The following is a 20,551-nucleotide window of genomic DNA, read 5'->3' as shown; positions in this document are numbered from 1 at the left end:
TGTTAGAGTCATGAGGAGGTAAAAGAGGAAGAGAATGGAAAGGAAAATGGTGGCAGGCAGAAAGGGAGAGGGAAAGCGGGAGAGAAGCAGGAGAGGAGAAGGGGGGCAGGAAGAGGAAAGGAAAACCAAGCCCTCTCCTGAGACCGGAGCTGTGCCGCTCTGGGAGGTCCCTGTGCCTTGACACAAGCAGTGCCTCCACCTAAATGTCCTCTCTGCCCACAGCGCCGGCTCATGCTCCAAGTCTCAGGGAAAGCTGAGCGCACACCTTGCCCTCTGCCTCATGTCCTTCCTGGTGAGGTTGTCCCTGCCTGTCTCCTAGAGGGACGGAATGTGCCTTTACTTCACAGCTTGCCCAGCATCCTCGCCCATCCCAGGTTCCCACATAGGTTTGCTGATGAAGGAATGAATGAAAACAAGAGAACTGTGGAATAGCTAGAAATTTACCTAAACTTGTGTGAATCCAAGAACTCTCCTGTGACAAAGAAATTTACTTTCGATTTGGTGCTATTATAACCCTGCTAATAACAATAGAAATAAAAAGATCTTAAAGATAAGTGAAACAGAGATATTGATGGTCACATTTAAGAACATTCTTTCTATTCTAATGACAGCTGTTTAGAATGCCCTTTAAAAAACAGAACATACCTGCCATTAATATTGAAATATAATATGAATCATATTCCATTAATAAGCTTATGAGGAAGCTGAGTGAGGTCCTTCTTTAACTAAATATACATTCAAGTACTTAAAATAAGTTGCCCATGACTATCAAAGGAACGAGGTGAACGTAAACTCTGGGGGACACTGACTTTGATCCAGTTCTGCTTTTCATTTCTGATCGCAGGGACTGAGCTGCCCCTGGGAGTTCACTGCACCTGAGATCAGGTCCACTCAGAAAACAGGAATTAAGTAATGAGGATCCCTCCATTTTTATCCACCTTTCACTTTCTGCTACTCTGATCACCTGGCTTTATTCCCACAAGACCCTTGTAAGATGAAGAAGGAAGTGATGTCCCCTTCTTTGATGGGGATACAGGAGCGCAGTGAGCTGATGGCACTTGTCCAAGGCAGCTGGGTGGTACAGCTGAGGGGATAAACCTTCCCCTAGTTTGCGAATGCAGAAAAGGGTGACGTGGGTCTAGGGCCAATTCGGAGCAGAAAGAGCTCTGTTAGTGGGACTGAGTCCTTGACTTCTACCTTCCAGGACATGGAAAACTGTGCAAAGGAGGATGCTCACCTGCTTTTCTGGACATCTTTGGGGTAAAAAAGAAAAGAAGGGATTAAACAGAAAGACTGAAATTAGACACTAAGAGCTTCCAGTTGCTAGGATGATTTTAAAAGCTGAAACAACATAAAAAGATTTTTAGGGAGTTGAACTTTGCTGCAGTGATTTCTTCCACGGTTAACAAAAGTCAGTCTCCTGAGTACTGACTCTTACTTGTTCATTGCCACCTCCAGGCAGGGGATGGGCAAGCAGGCAGGCACAGGAGTCTTCGCTCTGAATTCTCAGTCTCCCTACAGTTTAAGCCCCATGCTTTATTTATGCAATTTTTTTTTATGTAGACATTTTACTCTCCTTGCTACAAGAAGGTGGTTCCCCCAAACTGCTGTGAATGTTCCTTGTCTGTATATTTTATTCATATGGATCCATTATTGGCCCATCCCTTCCTGAAAGAGCTGAAATTTGCCCTTGAGGCATCAGATGGAGTAGTCAGATTGTCAAATGTGTCTCCTAATTGAAGTGAACATTGGCACAATACTTGTCGACTGGAAATAAACAGCCCCAGTGTAGTAGCAGGTTTACAGCCCTCCTGCACTTGTTCAGGTCGTGCTGAGAGTTGGAGGAAACATGCAGAGAAAGAAGCCATATCTCTTGGAAATGCAAACTTTGGATAGGAGGGGGACTCTTAGACTTTGAGTCTCCTAGAGCCAAGAAGAGCTTACCTGGGGCCATCACAGGGCAGCCAGCAAAGGGGATTTCCCACAGGCCTCCCTTGCCTGTTTGCCCTCCCACTCTGGCAATCAAGGGTCCGGATCGGTCTGCTTGCTGTTCTCTGTCAAACCTCCTTAGGGGCAAGTCTCTGCCATCGGAGTTTGAGGAACAGAAAACAAGAGGGTGATCAAGTCCAGAAATGCCCATTGATTATTTCTGTCTTTTCCCAGTGTTTCCTGAGCCCCAAACTCAAAAGCTCTTGTTCTGTAACACTGTCCAAGCTCACCTCAGCCTCCAGTAGCACCCCATGCAAGGGTCCATCTGAGAGCTTTGCAGTGAGCACAGCCGGGGAGCCCCGAGTGGGGAGTCACTGCAGGCCCAGGTGCGTGCCAGTGCTGGCTCCTCCCACGGTCATACACCAGGGCAAGTGAGGAAGGGAACCAGCTCCAGCCCACAGCCGGAAACGCCACCTCTCCCGAAGGGCCGTGGGAAATTACAAGTTGGGTGAGTGTCTTCCCTCCAGCCTCGGTCAAGCCTGGGTTGCCCCTTCCCATCACCCTCTTGCGTTTCTCAGAACACAGCCGTTTCCTCCTTGAAAGTTCCCTATGGGGCGGATCCCTTCCTTTGCTTGCTCTCCATTGCTTTCCTCTGATCCACTCTAGCAAGGCCAGGGCTTCCCCAGCAGGCACTAGGCCCCCAGATCCTGAACACCCTCCTCCACACTTCCCTGTTGCAGTCATTCTGAGGCACCAGACTCCTACCAGGAAGGTCCATCTTCTGTTTAGTTTAGAAGGGGGAGCTGGCCTAAAAGTATTAATAAGCACCATAAACCTTCCTTAGCCTTCTCTGGTAGTGACTGGGTTTCCCCACTTCTCCTCAGAGACGAGAGAATGGGGGAGACCAAGACAGAACACTCCTGCAGTGACCCTGAGAGGGCATCTCTGCCCATAGCCCTCTTCAGGACAGAAGAGAGGAATGTCATTTCTAGGTTCCCTTTAACTCGCCCACATAAAGCCTTCGTGCCTGGTCAGGGCCAGGAGTTCCCCCAGTGTCAGAGCATCCACTCTTCTCTCTCCTAGCACTTCGCTCTGCTTTGTAATGACCTGCCTAGGAGTCTGTCCAGACCACCGAATTAGAGTCACTTGAGGAGAGAGGTGCTTTCATCCCTGAAACTTCTGCCCCCAGTTCCAGCCTATCATAGATGCTTAATGTTTGTTGCATCGAAGCCACTTCCCCTAACTAAACAGGCAAATGAACCTCAGGCCCCCGAGCCCAATCCCCACCCTTGACCCCACTCCCACCCCTCAGTGCCGACCTTTATTGGAACAGTGAGCCCAACTCAGCTGCCCTAAGAAACTCAAAAGCATTCCCTACCATCAGTTTTTAGGGATATTATGATAAATCTTATAAAGTTGAATTGTGGTGTTTTGTTCTTCGGTATAAGTCATTTGTTCTTTAAGGTTAACTGAAACCAAGTGGTGATGGGGCTAGGGACACTGTAGAGTTTCTTGACCACTCCTTGGATTCATGGCTTTGTCCCTTTTAAAGGAATTTCAAGCCTAAATGGGGGAAGTATCTTCAAGAGGGGGATGTTTTTAAATACAACTCCAAATGTTAGCAAGGAGTCAGACAGCAGCTTTGCATATTTAAGTATGTGATCTGCTCTGTAGCTAATAAAAGCCAGTTTCCCAGCATGTCTTCCTGTGATTAAATTAAATTTGTAGAAGCCCAAAGCTTGTGTACCATGTGATTACGTTTTTTGAAAACATGCTGTTTGTGAGACCTTGGTTCCAGAAGGTGGCAAACAAAGACGTGGTGATGTCAAGTGTCAGGGATGAGAAATCAGTCGCTCCTCCACTGGGTGAGATTAATCAGTAACCGTTGTCCTGCCTGGGATCAAGAACACAGACCAGGCTGCCATCACGTGGTTTATAAAGGCTTCCCCACGTGACATTCCTTGTGGATTGATAGGATAAAGGGACATGGGATTTTCCAGCATGTACAGAAAGGCTGAAAATGTGCAAAATCACCTTGTGAAACAAGTTCCCACCTAGGAAAAATCTTTCAGTCTCCTGTTCTTCTCAGTGACCTCGTAATGGGCAGATCTAAAGACCTTTTCTCATTTTTCTTGACATCTCTTCTGTAGCACTTGATGGCTGAGCATTCCCTCATACTTAATGAAGACTTTCATTGTAATGATCCCTATACTAATTATATATCATGACCTAGTCATAATGAAAAGTGTTTCAAATATCCTATCCCATGTGCCTGAAATGACTCAGTCCTGCACCCCTGTCCCAGTTCTGCCCCATCCTGAGCACTTCTGCTCTTCCCCCTGGCCTTCCTCCTCTCACCTCTAACTGACTCCTTCCCTCAGGGTCTTCCCTTGGGCTTCTGCTTTCCCTTCCCTTCTTCCAAGAAGACATGTCCTCCCATGTTTTTCTCTGTCATCTCCAAAGGATGCTTCCACATCTGTAATCTTTGGCTGTCACCCCTGTTCCTTTCTCCAGCCCCATATTTTCCACTGCCTGCTAGATATTTCCCCTCGAGCATTCCACCAAAACCTCAAAATAACTGAAAATCATTTCACTGTATTTCTCTAAAAGATGGCCTCCACTCTCCATTTCCCAGGGTCTGCTGATCCTACCAGAACTCTAGCCTTCAGATTTTAAATGCTTTCTTCTCCTTCACCTCTACACGGCTCTTCAGAGCCCCAGTTCCGCTGGTACTGCTTTGCCAGTGGTTCTGATTCTCCCTTCCTTTAGAGTCCTGTTGCCGTGATTGTAACTCAGGTCTTGTCACTTGTCGCCTCATTTACTGCAGGGTCCTCTTAATTTACTTCTCTGCCACCTTCAGCTTTATAAACTGCTTCCTGATGAATCTTCCCGAAGCATTACTCTGTGTGTGTAAGTAACACCCCTAACCTAAACCCTTTGCTGTCTTTCCACTGGCCAATCCAGACATTCAAGTCCTTCTGAAATCTGACTCAAATCCACTTTGCCTGGAGCATATCTATTATTATTCCTTTGTGCAAACTGGTCTCTTTAGTACCTTTAAAACAGAACTTGCTTTACCCCATTTTGTTCCCTCTGTTGCTATCTTCTTGAAATCCTCTTTTCTACCTGATGGAAATCCTACCAAGCCTACGTGCTTGGAAGTTCACTAGTTAAGTCTCCAAGATTTCTGTAACTATGATGTATGCATCCATTCAGCCACTATTTACTGGGTAACTTCTCTATGCCAGCCTTGGCCTAGGCACTGGGGACACAGAGGGGACAAACCAGCCCAGGTCCCTGTTCTTATGGGGCTTATACTGGGTAGGAGGAAGAGACATAAAATAACAAATAAATAACAAGATACTTTTAGATAGCAACAAGATGCTATTTGATCTGAGAACCCTCTCCATGAAAGACAAACACTGCGTCTCAGAGAAGTGAAATGCCCTCCCAGAGCTCACGTAGTTAGAGATGAGAAAGCCTGCGTCACAGATCATGTCTTCTGTGTTCTTTCCATTACCTACGTTACTCTTGTCAAGGTCAGGTCATAATTCCTTCAAACTTGTCCCAGTATTTAAGAAGTTTGGGTGTGTCGCAAGTGCTCAATAGTTACCTGTAGGAAGAAAGAATTAAGGGATGCAGAAGGGGGGCCAGCAAGAAGGGAGCAGCGGTGTCCCATTAAGTCACAAACACACAGCATTAGTTTTGCTTACCTGAGCCAATGTGTCTCATTAGCATCACATGCATATCCATCTCCCTGAGCCAACCAGAGAGTCTAGGGGTTAATAAAGATGCTGTCAGGGAGTACAGGCTTTTATTTTCCACTAAATTTCCCTTGCATGTGGCAAATTCTATCTTTTGGTGTGTGAGTGTGACCCAGGGGGCACTCAATGTCCAGCAGGCTTCCTACTCCTACGATGACCAGTAAGAACAAGACACAGCTCAGCAGGACAAAGGCTGAAGAGTCAGGACGATTTGTTTAAAACAATCTAAGAACACTGGTTATAAAATGGATTTCTTTTACTTTCCCCTGCTCCTCTGTCTACCATTCTTCAGGGGGAAGAAATGGAGAGGTGGGTAGAAGGAAGAGAAGAACGAAATGTTATCACAAGTTCCTATTTATAGAATCACAAGGCTGAACAATAAACTATCTTCAAGGAAAAGGGGATATTGAAACTGCTTTTGGAATGGTCTCCCTCATATCTAAGTGATAATTCTTGTTCCTTCACACCAACTTTTAATGGACTCTGCACTGAGGATTATGGTTTAACTAACAAAACCTGTAGAGAGGAATGGGACCCCCAACTCTGATCTCCCTTTAAATTATTTTTCATTTAGCATAAATGCTATAGCCTGCCATAAAACTTTATTGAATAGCTCATTTGGGCAGAGAATACTTTTGAAAGAATATTAGTAAACTCTTTCAATGGAGTCAAAATACCAAAATGGAAAATTCAAGTTTTGAAGAGAGCCATTAAGTGTGATTAAACCTTTAAAAAGAAGAGAACAACGCCTGCAGAACTCTATTTAGCCATTTCATATCTTTAATTGTCCAAAGATTTACTTTAAAAGCACAGACATGAAAGGATGCTGAATGTTACAGTATTTAGAGGGAAAGAGTGAAGATAAGCCCCGTTCACCAGCAAATGGAGCTCAGCCCAGAAGTAGGGACAACAAAGACGACAGGGACCTGCTTCCTTCTACATTGCAGGGAGAGAGGGAAATAAAAAGGCAGCAGTTCTTGACTTAACTTTGAGGAGCACAATGGGCATGATTACGCATCCAGAGTGGGGGCGCATTTAAGTAGCAGTGACATCCACCAGTGAGCTGGTAATTAGGATGGAAACCGAGGGTAAAGAAGCTCAGGAGTGACAGACAAGAGAAATGGGGGGAAATGGGGCAAGTGATTTGAAAGGCAGTTCGTTTTCAGATTTTAAGGATACGAAAAATCACTTTGGGTGATAATTTTATCGACTTTTCTCATCTCAAACTTTGGAGGTTTTGGTTCAGTAGATACTGAGATGAGAGCCGGAATCTGCATCCTTAAAAACCTTCAAGGTAACGCGGCCGATGGGCCTTGGACCAGTTGAGAGGATGCCTGGAGGAAGAAGAAAAGTTGAAACAAATCTGAAAGAGAAGCACCGCCTGGTGAGAGAGAGGGAAGTTCCCCAACATTGATCATCCAGCATCCACCTGTCCTGCCCCCTTCTCACCTCAAAAAGGAGAGCCAGGAAAGGACGCTGTCTGAGGAAATCGGTAACGCAGAGTATCAGCAAGATGGGGGATTCCTTCTGGAAAAGGGCAGGAATGAAAGAAAGTAAAATAACCAGAAAAGAGGAAAAGGAAGCAAAAGAAAATGATAGGTATTGAGGAAGCAAAATGAGTTAAACATTCTTTAAATTTCCAGAAATGGAAGTGAACACAGCTATGTGGCCATATGCTTTGATATATAGTGACAATATTCTTAAAAACTAAATAATCGTGTCTTGGGACTAGGTATTAATAAAGTAGAATAGAAATATATAAATTGTGGACTGTTAGGTTGCTAAGTGGTTCAAGAGAGAATAAAAATCTGTGTTTTTCAGTTCTTCTCTGTGGCCTTGAAGATGAGCCTCAAGGTCAACCACCAAGGAGTTAGAGCTGCTAGCTTGGGCGGGGTCACCAGGCATTGCCCCCTGCCACAACCAGGGTATCTCTGCTGGGGGTAAGGTTCAATTTCAGCAGAGAAGTGCTGCTAAATGTGTTTTAAAATTCCTGATTCTCACCATTTCCTCTCATGTTTCCATTGAGGAAACTGAGGTCCTAGGAAACTTCTTGCCCAAAGTCAAACAATGCATTTGTGGAAATTTGGACCTAAGCTTGGAACTCCTTGCTCCTAGTCCAGGGAGCACTCCTCCAGAGCACCCAGCCTCACCCTTTAGATACTGGAACTTTTCAAGGAAGTGTGGTTTACAAGACTTTGTTACTAAAATGTGGTCAGAACATTTTAGAGGTCATGATTTACTCAGTGGCAATCTAACCATGTGTGATAACGAGTCAGGTGTTATTCTGTGTTCTTCTGGAGTAGGAGTCCAGTAAAGTGAATGGGAATGCATGGGACTCGGAAGGAAGTAGGAGCCGTGCCTGTTGACTCCTGAAATGCTCTAAGCTTGCTACACTCCTTACAAACTCTAGGCATTTTCATTCTCATAGCAACCCATTGAGGCAGGATAAATGGCCCTGACTGGGCCACGGAGGTGATGGAAACCCTGCAGGGTTAACTAGATCGCCTAATGAGGAGTCTGGGTGGCCTCGGAGCCCACACTCTTTGTGCTTGATTGCATTGTCCGCCTGCCTATGGGACACCGTTGGCTCTTCGTGTCATCCTTCTGCAGGGCCAGACTCACTTCGTCGGTGTGGGACCAGTTCCAATACATGTGCTGCTATGGGGAATGGTTGCACATAAAAATGAAAAGGAGAAGATGATGAGAAACAATTTCAGTTTTAAAAAGTTGAATTCAAACATCCAGGAAGAGTCACTTAAGAACTGTCACGGGCTGATCGTGCAACACTTGACTTACAAGGAATTCTAAAGAGGCCCTTTGGGATCAACACATCCCTATATAAAGCTCTTCTCAGGCCTCCATTTATCTTCAAGCCTGGTGGGCTCGGAGGGAAGGCGGCAGGAGCCCCCCGAGTGAGGGTGAAGCTTCAGACTTCCTTTCCCTGCCCCCAGGCCCATGGAAGTCAGCTGGAGCAGGGGCGGAGGAGCTTGGACAGGGCAGCTGGGGCTGAACCCCTCTGCTCCCTCTCTTTGAAATCTGGTTCTTCCATTCTTTTGTTCTAGAGAGGAGGCATAATAGAAAGTCCAGAAAGTGGAGAAGATATTACCTGAGATTCTGACAGCCTATCTCTTGACAATCTGTCTCTTTTCATTTTGGTAAATTTTATTCCCATTCTCTGTCTTCATCAATATTGATACCGTAAGTTGCAATTTACCTTGAGTAGAGTGCTTGGAGCCCTCTCTCTCCCTCCGCTGTATGTTTTTCTCCCTTAATTCAGTCTAAAGCTTGCCCCGGTTTCCTGGGAGTGAAGAGGCTGCCGAGTTCTGCCTGAGTCTCACCTGCTTTCCTTTCCAAGATGCATGAATCGAGTTCCACCTGGTCTCCTGTCTTGGGTCAATGCCGTGCCAGATGTTTCCTAGAAGTAAATTGGGTTAGGTGAGTGGAAGGAGGGGAGTGGTGGCTCTACAAAGGGGTCAGAAGCCAGCATAAGAAGGGGGTAACATAATGGCTCAGACTGTTGGGGGAGGGGATAAGAAGAGAGCAGGTTATGCATTTTCCACAGCATTAGGAAGTGAAGTGTTTCACTGCTCATCAACAATCAGAAATTATAATGATAATAATAATTCAGAAGGCTCCAAGCAACACCTCCAGAGGAGGATGAGTTGGCTTCTTCTTTTGTTCTTCGAGGAGTTCAGTGGTGCTGTAATGTGACCTATGTAAAGACTTTTGTTTTAAGAAAGACGTGTAGATTAATAATAGCAGCGACTGATACTCACACAGTCCTTTTAGTACACAAAGCACCATTATATCACTTAGAGGCACAAAAGCAAAGAAAATGTTCCAGCAAGAACAGTGAGGAAGCTAACATTTGACAATAAGGAGTTTAGCTGAAGTTTATATCGGGAAGCTTTCGCCAGAGCAATTAATACAAACGCTTTACAATGACAAGCATTTTGAGAGGGGCCACATACACAGACTAGAAATCTAAGAAGAGAAGGTATTGCTGAAGAGGACAGCGTGAATGAGGATGAACATTCGAAAGCTGGAAGGGGGAAGCTACCTGGGGGTGGGAGGGTTTCTTGATGAGAAAACATTAGCAGCTCCAAGCACTCTAATAAAGGTAAATTGCAACTTACGGTACTTCTTTGTGGTTCAATTTCTTGGCAATTATTATATTAGAGTGACGCTTCTATTGAATTATATGTTTCAATTACTATTAAAAAATCGAAGTCCTTAAGTTGGAGGGAATTATGAATGCAGCTTCTGGAGAGCTCTACCTCTGACACTCCAAGGATAGGATCGTTTATCTCCTTAGCACTCGGGGGTCCATTATGCAGCCCGGGGCAGGAAGGAGCCTGTCTGCACAATAATGTCCAACACTATCAAAGCACTTCTGGTGGATTCGACCATCTCCCTGCTATGTTGTGGTAACCCTAGGTGACCAGCCGCCTTTCTTTACACAGGACACAATGGCAAATAGAAACATTAACTCTCAGAGTGTTGCAAGAATCCGACTGCCTTATTTCCTGACCTCTGGAAAGATAATGTGTCATTTGCTGCACAGAAATAAAAATTTTCAAAGCAGTTTGAAATATAATTGTGTACCCTTCTCTTGCTGAACCGCCTTTCTGGGGTTTATTTGTTTGGTCCAAAAGAGGGAGAGAGTGGGAGGCTTTTCTAGAGGGGGACCACGGAGGTTTTTCTTCCCCACCCCGGCTTTCCCCTCCAGGAAGATGAAGTGGTTTCAGCGTGCAGGATCCTGGTGGGTAGGGGGGTGCCTCTCCTGCCCGGGAGTGGAGGAGCGTGAAGGCCCTGTCTGTCTGGTGTCCGTGCACCCCTAGGCAGGGCTCGGGGAAATCTTGATGGGTGGATGTTTACTAGAAGTCAATAGTGCAGTGGGCTTTGGTTTGATGCTAATGAGGCCAAGGTTATACAAGGGCCAACTGGTTTCCTTCTGTTCCCTCTGCTATAAACCGCCTCCCGTCAGCCGCCAGGCCTCTCACAAATGCATGAAAGGGGGGGAGTGAAATGGGCCAGAGGCTTCTCCCAGACAGATGGCTCCCCAGCTGTTTTTGCCAATGGGTAACTTTTGTTGTCACCACTCAACAACCCCCTCAAAAAGCCTCTGCCCGACAAAGCATTTCCCCTTCAGTTCTCCTGTGAGATGGTCGAGCCTCTGTTTGAGACTGTTTCCAAGTAGATAACTTCTAACACACGAGCCACCTCTCTGGGGTAGGGAGCCATCTCAGCCTGAGGTGGTGCAGAGCCGTTGACCCCTGCCTCCTCATTCACCTCCCTGTGACTGGGCTCGAAACACCATTCTGTTTCTGCAGTGTAAACCTCCCTGTTGCATCTGTGAGTCCCCAGCCCTGGGTACCCAGATGGTCTTTATTTCCTGATCTGTGGAATGGACATACTAACCCTTGTCCTCACCAGCTTGCAGGGTTAGAGTGGGAACCACAAGAGGAAACATGGGGCAACTTCAGGAAGTTTTACACATGCTAGTAAGCACTCCTCTACCCTGATGCCCACGAGGTCCAAGCGTTTGCTTTCAGCCACCTTGGTCCTGGGGCAAGCGCCCTGCGGTTAATGATACTGTGTCCCAGACCTGTTTCATGTCCCAACTATTCTCTCTGACTTGGCGTGTCCTTAATTTCTGGCAGCGTCGATAGCAGTGTCTTTGAATCCCTTCCCCTTTTTCCTGGGCACGCTGTCCCCATCTAACTCTCCCTCTTCTGAACAGATCCTGCTTCCCAACTGTATCAATTAAGCTTCTCCAGAGAAATAGAATATATATATGTATGTATATGTATATGATGATTTATCTAAGGGAACTGGCTCACATGACTGTGGGGTCTGATAAGTCCAAAATCCATAGGGCAGGCTGGGAACTCAGGCAGGAGCTGATGCTGCAGTCGGGAGGTAGAATTTCCTATTCTCTAGAAGAATCTGTTTTTTCTCTTAAAGCCTTCAACAGATTGAATAAGGCCCACCCGCAACATTGAGGGTGATTTCCTTAAAGTCAGCTGGTTGTAGATGTTAACCATTAAAAAAAATATCACCACAGCAATACCTGTATTGATATTTGATTAAATAACCGGAGCCTATAGCTTAGATAAGTTGACACATAAAGCCAACTATCACGCTGACTTTCCATGGCTGACTCCCTAGGCCCATCCCCTGAGCAGCTCCTTGCTCCATGCTATCAGGATGTGGGTGTTTTTTCCCTTTTCCCTCACTTTGTATCTTCTTTACTTGCATGGTTTTCCTTCAGATGCCCACATCTTGGTTTTTTGAACCCCTGTCCCCCGCCGGCTCACTGTGCTCTGTGGAGGTGACGTCAGGATCTCCTCTCCTAGAAATAATCCATTGTCCTTTCAGCAAGTTATGAGAGTAAATGCCAAAATTACTATTTTATCACCTTAGCTATGGTGAACTGGTTGCAGTGTAGCCCTTTTCTGTTTGGAGAGAGGAGGACTTAGGGTTAGAGGTAAATGGCACTGGTCAAGGAATGAAATCCTGACCCCCAAATGCAAACTTGCAGTCAGTTTGCACTCCTCTCTGGCACAGTCTGGGTAAGGATCCACTGTGATTTCAGAATAAAAAGTGAAGAGCTGACTTAACTCCCTCACCCATATGTCCTTCTGCTCAGCTCCTTCCGAAGGGAGGCTGTACACTGCTTACCTAAGAGAGTCCGTGTGCTTTGTGTGAGGAACTTGACAACTGCAGGCACTAAAGAATCATCTGTATTTAACCATGAACTACCCCCCCCCCCGTGTATTTCTTTTAACAGCATTGCCTTCTCTTTTATGCTTTGCTTGGGAAAAGATTGATACTCGTTTGCATTTCCTCAGAGACAGTAATTGATGGCTAAAGTTACTAGAAAACGTGAGCAGTGGAGGAAGAAGTTGAAATCAAACCTACAGTTTGATTTCATTCTACAGTTTCTATAGTGAGCAAGAGCTGTGAGCCTGCGCGGGACCAGGAGCAGGAGGTGCCGTGGTGACTGAGGCTCCCGTTCTTATGGGGAATAAAGATGACAAGCATACAGAAGTGCCTTTTATAAAATAAAGCAGGGCCAGGGAATAGAAGGTTCGGGGGCGTACTGTTCTATTTAGAGTAGCCAGAGAAGACCTCAGGGCGACATATAAGCAGAGACCTGAAAGAAGAGAGAGTAAGTTAGCCGTGGGCCGGGGGGAATGGGAGAGTATTCACCAGTGCACCCTCTTTCCTTAAATGGCAAGGGCAGGTCCTAAAAAACAGTGCCTGTGGTATAATAGCTATGAAATAAAATACATGGGTGCATATATATTTGTATGTGTGTACATAATAAGACTATCTCTACATATAGATGAAAATATTTGTACAATTTACATAAATATAAATTATATATATATATCCATCTCAAATAATACATGCCCAGTTATCTCTGGGCAATGAGATTATCGTTTCATTTTCTTCTCTGATCTTCTGTGTCTCCCACATTTAATACAGCAAGTTTGTTTTACATTTTTTGTCATGTAATAGTTGTCCTTCTTCATCTCCCAAATGGAGTGTTGTCTACTGAGAACTGGGTATTTTGCTGTAAGCCAATGTAAAATAATGGTGATCGTTGTATCAAACGGCCACTTGGTGTTTGGTACCGTTTCAAGTGCTTTCCATGCATTGTCTACCTTTATTCCTCACGATGGCACGTGGCGCAGGTGCGATCCTTACTGCCCTCTTATCCTGCAACTGGGGAAGCCGAGGGTACAAGGCCAAGATTTCCCAAGGCTGCTCAGCCTGGGGTTCTGGAGCCAGGGTTGCTTCCGGGCAGTCTGACCCCATATTTCTGTCCATACCACGGTGGCACTGCTGCCACCCTGAGAGGTCGGGGTAGCCCCTTGGTCTTCATTTCTAGTTGATTTTTAGAAGCAAAGTAGAAAACAGCAATGAAATATCAAGAGAATTGTCTTGCTCAGTTACCTGTCTCTGCTGTTGATATAGCAAAGGCCAAATGGAACCCAGAATGAAAGCATTTGATCTGCCCACTTCCCTGGTGGCCAGTGTATTCCAGACCAGGTGGAATGCAGATTTTCATACCGATTTTGACTGCTCTGATGAGTTGCAATAAATCAAATAGGAGCAAGGCCCGGTTTGGGTATGGGTGATCATGGCCCACATAGGCTTGCACTGAAACGTCCTCTCTCCTTTCTTCTCTTCACACCCTGCTTCTGCACCCCATGTACATTTCCTCTCAGAGGACACTGAAGATTGGATTCAATCAGAATGCTAGACGATGATTTTGGTTTTTTTGAATTTAGGTGACTCCAACCATGTGATCTCAATTTTTTTTTTCACTTTCCTTTGATTGTTTGGGTGACAGGTAAACCCAAAGTCCATGAATCTAACGGGCAGAAGACCCACAATATGCTAGAGACACAGTGTGAGGCGAGTGCTACCAGCAGCAGTTAGGGAGATCCAAGAAGCACAACTCAGAAAAAAACAGAGGGGAGCAAACCGTGGGCAGGTCAGTCTGCATCGTCCGTTTGCTGTGGCTCGGTGCCTCTGACAAAGGGGACGGACACTAGGGGAAGATTCAGTCTGCAGGGTCTGCGGTGCCCGTAGCAAGAGCCTCCAGCTGGGGCTGCCCCCGGCCATTCCACATGAGCTCTGCAACCTTACCAAGGGCGCCAGGAGCTCTGGGCACTCTGCTAAGCACTCTGGTGTTTGATCTGGGTGTTTGGAGGGATCAAGAGAGTGGTGACCTACAATCTCTTCTTGACTCACCATCCCTTGCAATCTCAGAGGCCTCACTCTGAACATCTGATGAGTGTGAAGGGGACAAAGTAGGGATATGAATCAACTGCTGCTAGAAGTTACAATAAATATTCCCCACTTCAGGAGCCCAATGATAAGATGAGAAATTGTAACCAAAAGCCAGAGATGTGGTTCAATCAGCGCCCCCTTACCAGGTGGTCCTGGGAGCCCTAAGGAGGCATGGTAACCAAGCAGCTGGAAGAAAACAATAGTCTTTGCATGGAAAGACCAAAAGGACCCTTTAAATCTTAAATAAACTCAGTGTGTGGATGACTCCTACCTCTGAATACGTCTCCCTCACCCTCCCACCTGCTTAGCCCCCAGTGCTCAGAGCTGACACACCCAGGGTCAGCTGGGTGTGTCAGGGTAAACAAAGTCACATGTCCTGTGAATTTTCTTTGGCTTATCTGCGGATCTGTAGTATTTTCCCTTCTTTCTTTGTTAATGTCCTGTGACTTCACCTTTCCCTACAGATTGTTTCCCGTTGCTGTCTACTGTGGTTTTACAATTTGGCTAATGCTTAAAAGTGAATCTCAACATAACACCCCCAAGTTTTCATGGCTAGGAAATGGGGAAGAAGTCACAAAATTGGTGTGTATCTGCGTGTAACTCGTGCAACCATCTGGACCATGAGAACCAATCACCTCAGGTTGATGAATTGGTATATAGCAGACCGGCAAGTTCAGTGAAAAGTATTGAGCTATTTGCCACCTGGAGATGCCCAAAGAAATTTGGTTTCTGACAGAGTCAACATGCTTTCTTTTCTTCTTAAGGATAAAGGCATCAGCTCACTCTTACAGTAAATAAGTGTCTCATGTCTACATCAAGAAGGAAAAGTTGAGTGGTACATTCTCCCTGTATCCTTAATATGATGTCTTAGTCACTCTAAGTGTGGGTATACGTCTATGGAAGTGTCTGGGAATGGGGGTGTAAGGGCGTCTTAGTCACTCTAAGTGTGGGCATATGTCTATGGAACAGAGAACATGCTGTCTGACTCAGGGTGTTCAGAGTCAAATCAAAGCGAAACATTCTCAAATAGAATTGCTAACTAATGTTAATAAGCATTGAGAGAAAGTAAAAAAATTTTTTCCATTGGAAAGATATAAAGCAGGAAGAAGAATGAAGCAAGATAGTCTTTAGAGATGCATCTCTGGAACAGAGCAAAAGAAGCATGTAATTTTATGTCTCAAGGAATTGCCTTGAACTTGATCCCCAGATAGACATTTGAGTCCAGAAGTTCACAGGTAAACAAATGCATTTTCAAATGCATTTGTGTCAAGAAGCAGCAGCCAGCTGCCAGACCATCCCTCTAGTTCCAGCTGTGCTCCCATAACCACCAGACAGCACAAGGGATGTCACAAATGTAAGAAATACCGTCTATAGGAGCTCAGTGCAGAGACCTAGCACCATAAAAATAGAGATCCAGTCCTTGGCACAATCTGTGGCATATCTGTTTGAAAAGCTGTATGATACCAATTGTTTTAGGGAAATTAGTCCTCTGTGACAGAGCCACGGTCTGGGTCAAGAATCCTCTATTAGTAGTCTATTTTGAATTTTTAACCCAATCTTTTCCCGGATTCCAACCAGCACCATGAAGGCTATTTAAAAAACCATGAGGTGGAAAAGGACCAAAATTGGAGCTTGAGAGATGGTATTCCGGGGAGGGATGGCATTCGAAGGGAGAGGAAAGGCAAAAGAGATTGAGAAAGAGAAGCCAAAGAAGAGAGTGGCAATCTGGGAGAAAACAAGGTTGTGGAAACAAAGTTTGGACAAACAGGTGAGAAGTGGTTAAAAGGCCCACGTGGTAGACACAGGTGCAAGCAAGAGACGATCTAAATGCTCCTGTGCAATAACAGAGAAGTCACTGGTGGCTTTTGCCAGAGCAATTTAAATAGAGAAGACAGCAGATTGTTGTGGACCAAGTAATGGCTGGGGAATGAGAAACAGGAAAATGTTGGTGTAGGCCACTCTATCCAAAGGCCTCCAGAGAGAGCTCGATTTATGTGCTGGGAAGATGGAGGAGTTGAAGATGGAAATTCCAGGAGGTAATTAATGAAGCAAAGTGCTAAAGATGAGATTCAGAAAACAGGTGTGTGGTTCATCCTTAGATGAAAAGAAGAATCCTTTGAGACATGGGAAGGAGGTACAGAAAAGCTTGTGGGGTATGGCTGGGAATTTTAGGGAAACCATGTCAATTATCCTTGTTGTTTTACTGTGAAATTGAAGGCAATATAATCTTCAAAGAGATGGTAGAAGAAACTAAGAATATGTGATGGAATTGCCAACTGCTACTTGGGGGTAGCTGAGACTGGAGACCAAAAACCAGCAATGGCGTCATTGGCATGGTTTATGTCTTTCCTGTAAGTCACACTCACTAGCCTGAGTCCAAGACTGAAAGAGGCATATGCTTTGGTCAATTCTTAGTCAAGGTGTTGAAAGGCAGATGTAGCTGAAGGACCCCTTGGCAAGGAAATTGGGGATGTGGGTGGGGGCGTAAGTGAAGAGGTGACCCCTCAGTATGACAGACTTCTCATGGTTGAGAGCTCTGAACTTTGCCTGAATAGAAAAGGAACCATTTCTGCATTGTGTTTCCACTTACCATCTTGTTGTATTTATACACAGGTTAAATCAGCTGCTGGAAAAAGCTTACAACTAGCTAAAATTTCAGAATCACCCCTTTCCACTGAGTGCCTAATCAGGATACTTCCAGTTAACCTGAGTATACCAGACATAATGGATGAAACTCTAATTCAGTGATTTGTTACCCAAAAAAGGTTCATTTTTTGTGCATGCAAAATGCACTGAGGTTGAGTGACTCTCCGGGGTAACTTGCCTTCACTCGGGGATAGAAGTTGCTTCTATCTTAGAGCTCTGTCATCCCAACCCATAGCCTCTGAAGGGGCAGAAAGGATGGAGTAGGCATACTGCTTATTAGTACTTCAAAGCAGAGGTGACACAACACTTTGTTCACATTCCCATAAACTCACACTCATCCCAAGACCCCAATCCAACTGCAAAGAAAGCTGGGAAAGAGGGTGAGGACACGGATGTTCAGAGAGCATCAATCACATCTGATTAACTGGGTCAACCACTAGTAGTTCAAGGCCTGTTGTTGGTGAATTTCAGGAAACTTGACACTTTGGTGGTGGGAGAAAGGACTTGGGAAATGACATGTGTAACATTACTTGGGACAGATCGTGTCCACACAGCACCAGACCAAGCAGTTGACAAGTAAAAATACAAGCTAAACTATAATTCTGTGATTGGATACTGTGTAGGAAAAGAAAACAAAGGCAAAAAGAAGGATGAAGAGGAGGAGCAGGAAGGAAAGAGATAAGAAGAAGGGGGAGGGCGGAGAAGAAAAGGAGCAGCAGAAGCACCAAGGTCATTCGGTGAAACTCAAATGTCATGCAATCATTTCCCCTCAGTGTGGCCAAACGAGAGTCCGCTCCCGGGGAACAGAAGCATCATTAACGGCAGGTCTGAACTTTCAGCCTTGAAGGGCACGTGGGAAACGCACAGCTGGAAGGAAGCGTGAGCAGTCAATGCATGTGGCAAACCGAGTGGCCACGGAGGCCGACGTGGGTCTGCGGATCTTCTCTGGCTTCCTTTCTTGTTCAAACTCACCATTTCAAAAGCGCGGGATGTTTATTATTATTATTTAAAATAATTCCAAGACCAAGCGATACTAACGAGCCTTTTCCACGCGGGCACCGCTCTAGCGGGCAACGTGCTATTTCTTTTTAATTTGCTCACTCAGTCCTGAATAACTTTTCAGAGGGCTCCAGACACCGCAGTATGACAGCAAGACCGAGGCGCGTCGGATGCAATGGAATCGCTCTACAAGCAACCTTGCCAAAGGGCCCTTTTCGATGCACAAAGCTGGCTCTATCTTTGTATATTGAGGGAGCTAAATCAATGTTAAATGCTTGGCTCTTTTCACAGGACAATGACCAGGACCTAAGCTGCGTTCTTCCTTTTTGATTGACACTTGAAACGCAGAGCGGGAATCAGCCAGAGGCGCTGCTACAAGCCGGAGCCTCTGCTGGGATAACCACTGGTGACACCGCAGAAAGGCCGACAAAAGGCAGTTGAAAGCTATGTTTGTTGCCTCCCCCCCTCAGATCTCCTCGCTTTCATGGAGCTCCTTACTTGCTTTAATATTATGATTCAGCACCTGGCTTTTCTGAACCTTGCTTTAAACTTCAAAAGGCGAGGTGGTATTAACAAACATGAAACAAAAAAGTGGCGGTAGTTTGATTTACTGTTGTCGTCTTATCAAGGGGTTTTTCTGTCACCAGCTGCCACTTTCTGTCATCTTTGGAACCATTATCATTTCTCTAAAATCTAAAAGACTCCACTTAATAACAGCTTTGAATACGGGCAGGATCAGTAACATGCACAGTTCTGGGGATGACAGGACCGTCAAATGAAAAGGAAGATGTTGCCAAAAAAAAAAAAAAAAACCCACCCAAACCACACAAATAAGAGCTGTAGTACTTTTTAGTGACCTTGATTTCAGAATTAAACAAATCCAGTCCAATTCTATTGTTCCTTTTGAATCCCATTGTGGAGTTTCCTTGAGAAGTTCCTTTTTGTTGTTAGGCGGGGAGGAAAAAAACCTCAGGCACGACAAGGCTTTGCAACTCCAGGGTACAGAGGAGGCTCTGCTAATCACGAAGGGGTTGGGATGGCCTCTGCTAGTGCAGCTGCTCAGCTAATTACCAGCTCACTTTCACTGACTTTCTAATATTTTGAGCACCCACTTGATGCTGACAGCCAGATAAACCCTGCAAACTAAACTTTGCAAACTCTTGCAAGGAGGAGATTGCTCCACGTTCTGCCCTTTCCTAAGGACAGGTACCTCTGAGCTTTCCAGCCAGACTTCATCACCTACCAGGACCTTAAATGCATATGTTAAATCTGGGTCCACAGGGGAAGCCCACTGATTAATCCTGCCATCTGTTCAGAACCTCAGAAACGTGAGATTGGTCAGAGCCACGAGGGACCTTAAGATCAACCAGTTCAGTGGGTTTGATTCTCCCGAGGACCTTGGTAAAAGTACTGATGCCTCCCTGAGCTCCTTCCCATTGCATCTGAATCCCAAATGCAGAGGGTGTACTCTGGGCACCTGTATTTTAAAAAGTCCTCTGGATGATTCTCATTTCCAAAGAGGGCTGAGAGTCACCCTTACAAATGAGGCATCTGAGAAGCAGAGGCTTAAATTACTTTAGACTCAGAGGCTGAAGGCTGCATAGTGAGTACATGGCAGAGCTCGACTGAGACCCGGTGAGAGGAGCCCAGGATGGTGCTTACAAGTCTCTGGCAGACCCACAGATGAGACCTGGGGAGGGAGGGGGGCTGAGCACTGCTTCCCGAGGAGCAAGTCACAGCCGTGCACGTCCCTGCTGCTGCCTCACTTCCTTCTTCCCAGCTGCTTCCTGTCCAGAGTCAGCCCACCTCTTCGTCAGCTTCCTGATAGAATCAGTGACGGGTTCTCTCATCCTCCTCCTTTCCTATCCCCTTAGTGCCTTGAGACGCTAAGTGTGGGGGAACTAATGGCCAATCCCTGACACACTTCATAGAAATAAAAAAATATGAAAAAGGTGAGGCTGTTCATTTAGATGTTATCAAGGGCAAAACATTTCATTTGTGGCTTGATCTGATAGGCCAGCTCCTTGAAACAAGTCGAAGACGCTTGACCATCTGTTTCTCTTTTATGGTCTAGTAGCCCAAAGTTGCTACTTTGTTTCATACCATTGTCACGTGTAGCATGACGGGCCCCAAATGATCTACCTACAACTGGAGAAAGGGGACAAAACCTCCTAGAAACCTCACAGGCCCTCCAGATAGAAAGGGGGTAAGTCTGAAAATGAAGAAGAGTACCTTTCCAGCTAACAGTGGGTGTGTTTTTGAAATACTAACTATGACGACTCTCTGACATAAGAAAATAACCCCAAACAAAATCATGAGATTCCTAGCCCTGTAGGTCAGGACTGTTTTGATGAGATGAAACAATGCAGTGATGGCGAAGAGTTTTATCTCCATGCCAACTCTTA

The sequence above is a fragment of the Manis pentadactyla genome, chromosome 9, assembly GCF_030020395.1.
Source record: "Manis pentadactyla isolate mManPen7 chromosome 9, mManPen7.hap1, whole genome shotgun sequence".
Taxonomy (NCBI): Eukaryota; Metazoa; Chordata; class Mammalia; order Pholidota; family Manidae; genus Manis; species Manis pentadactyla.
Note: the sequence above shows the minus strand (reverse complement) of the source record.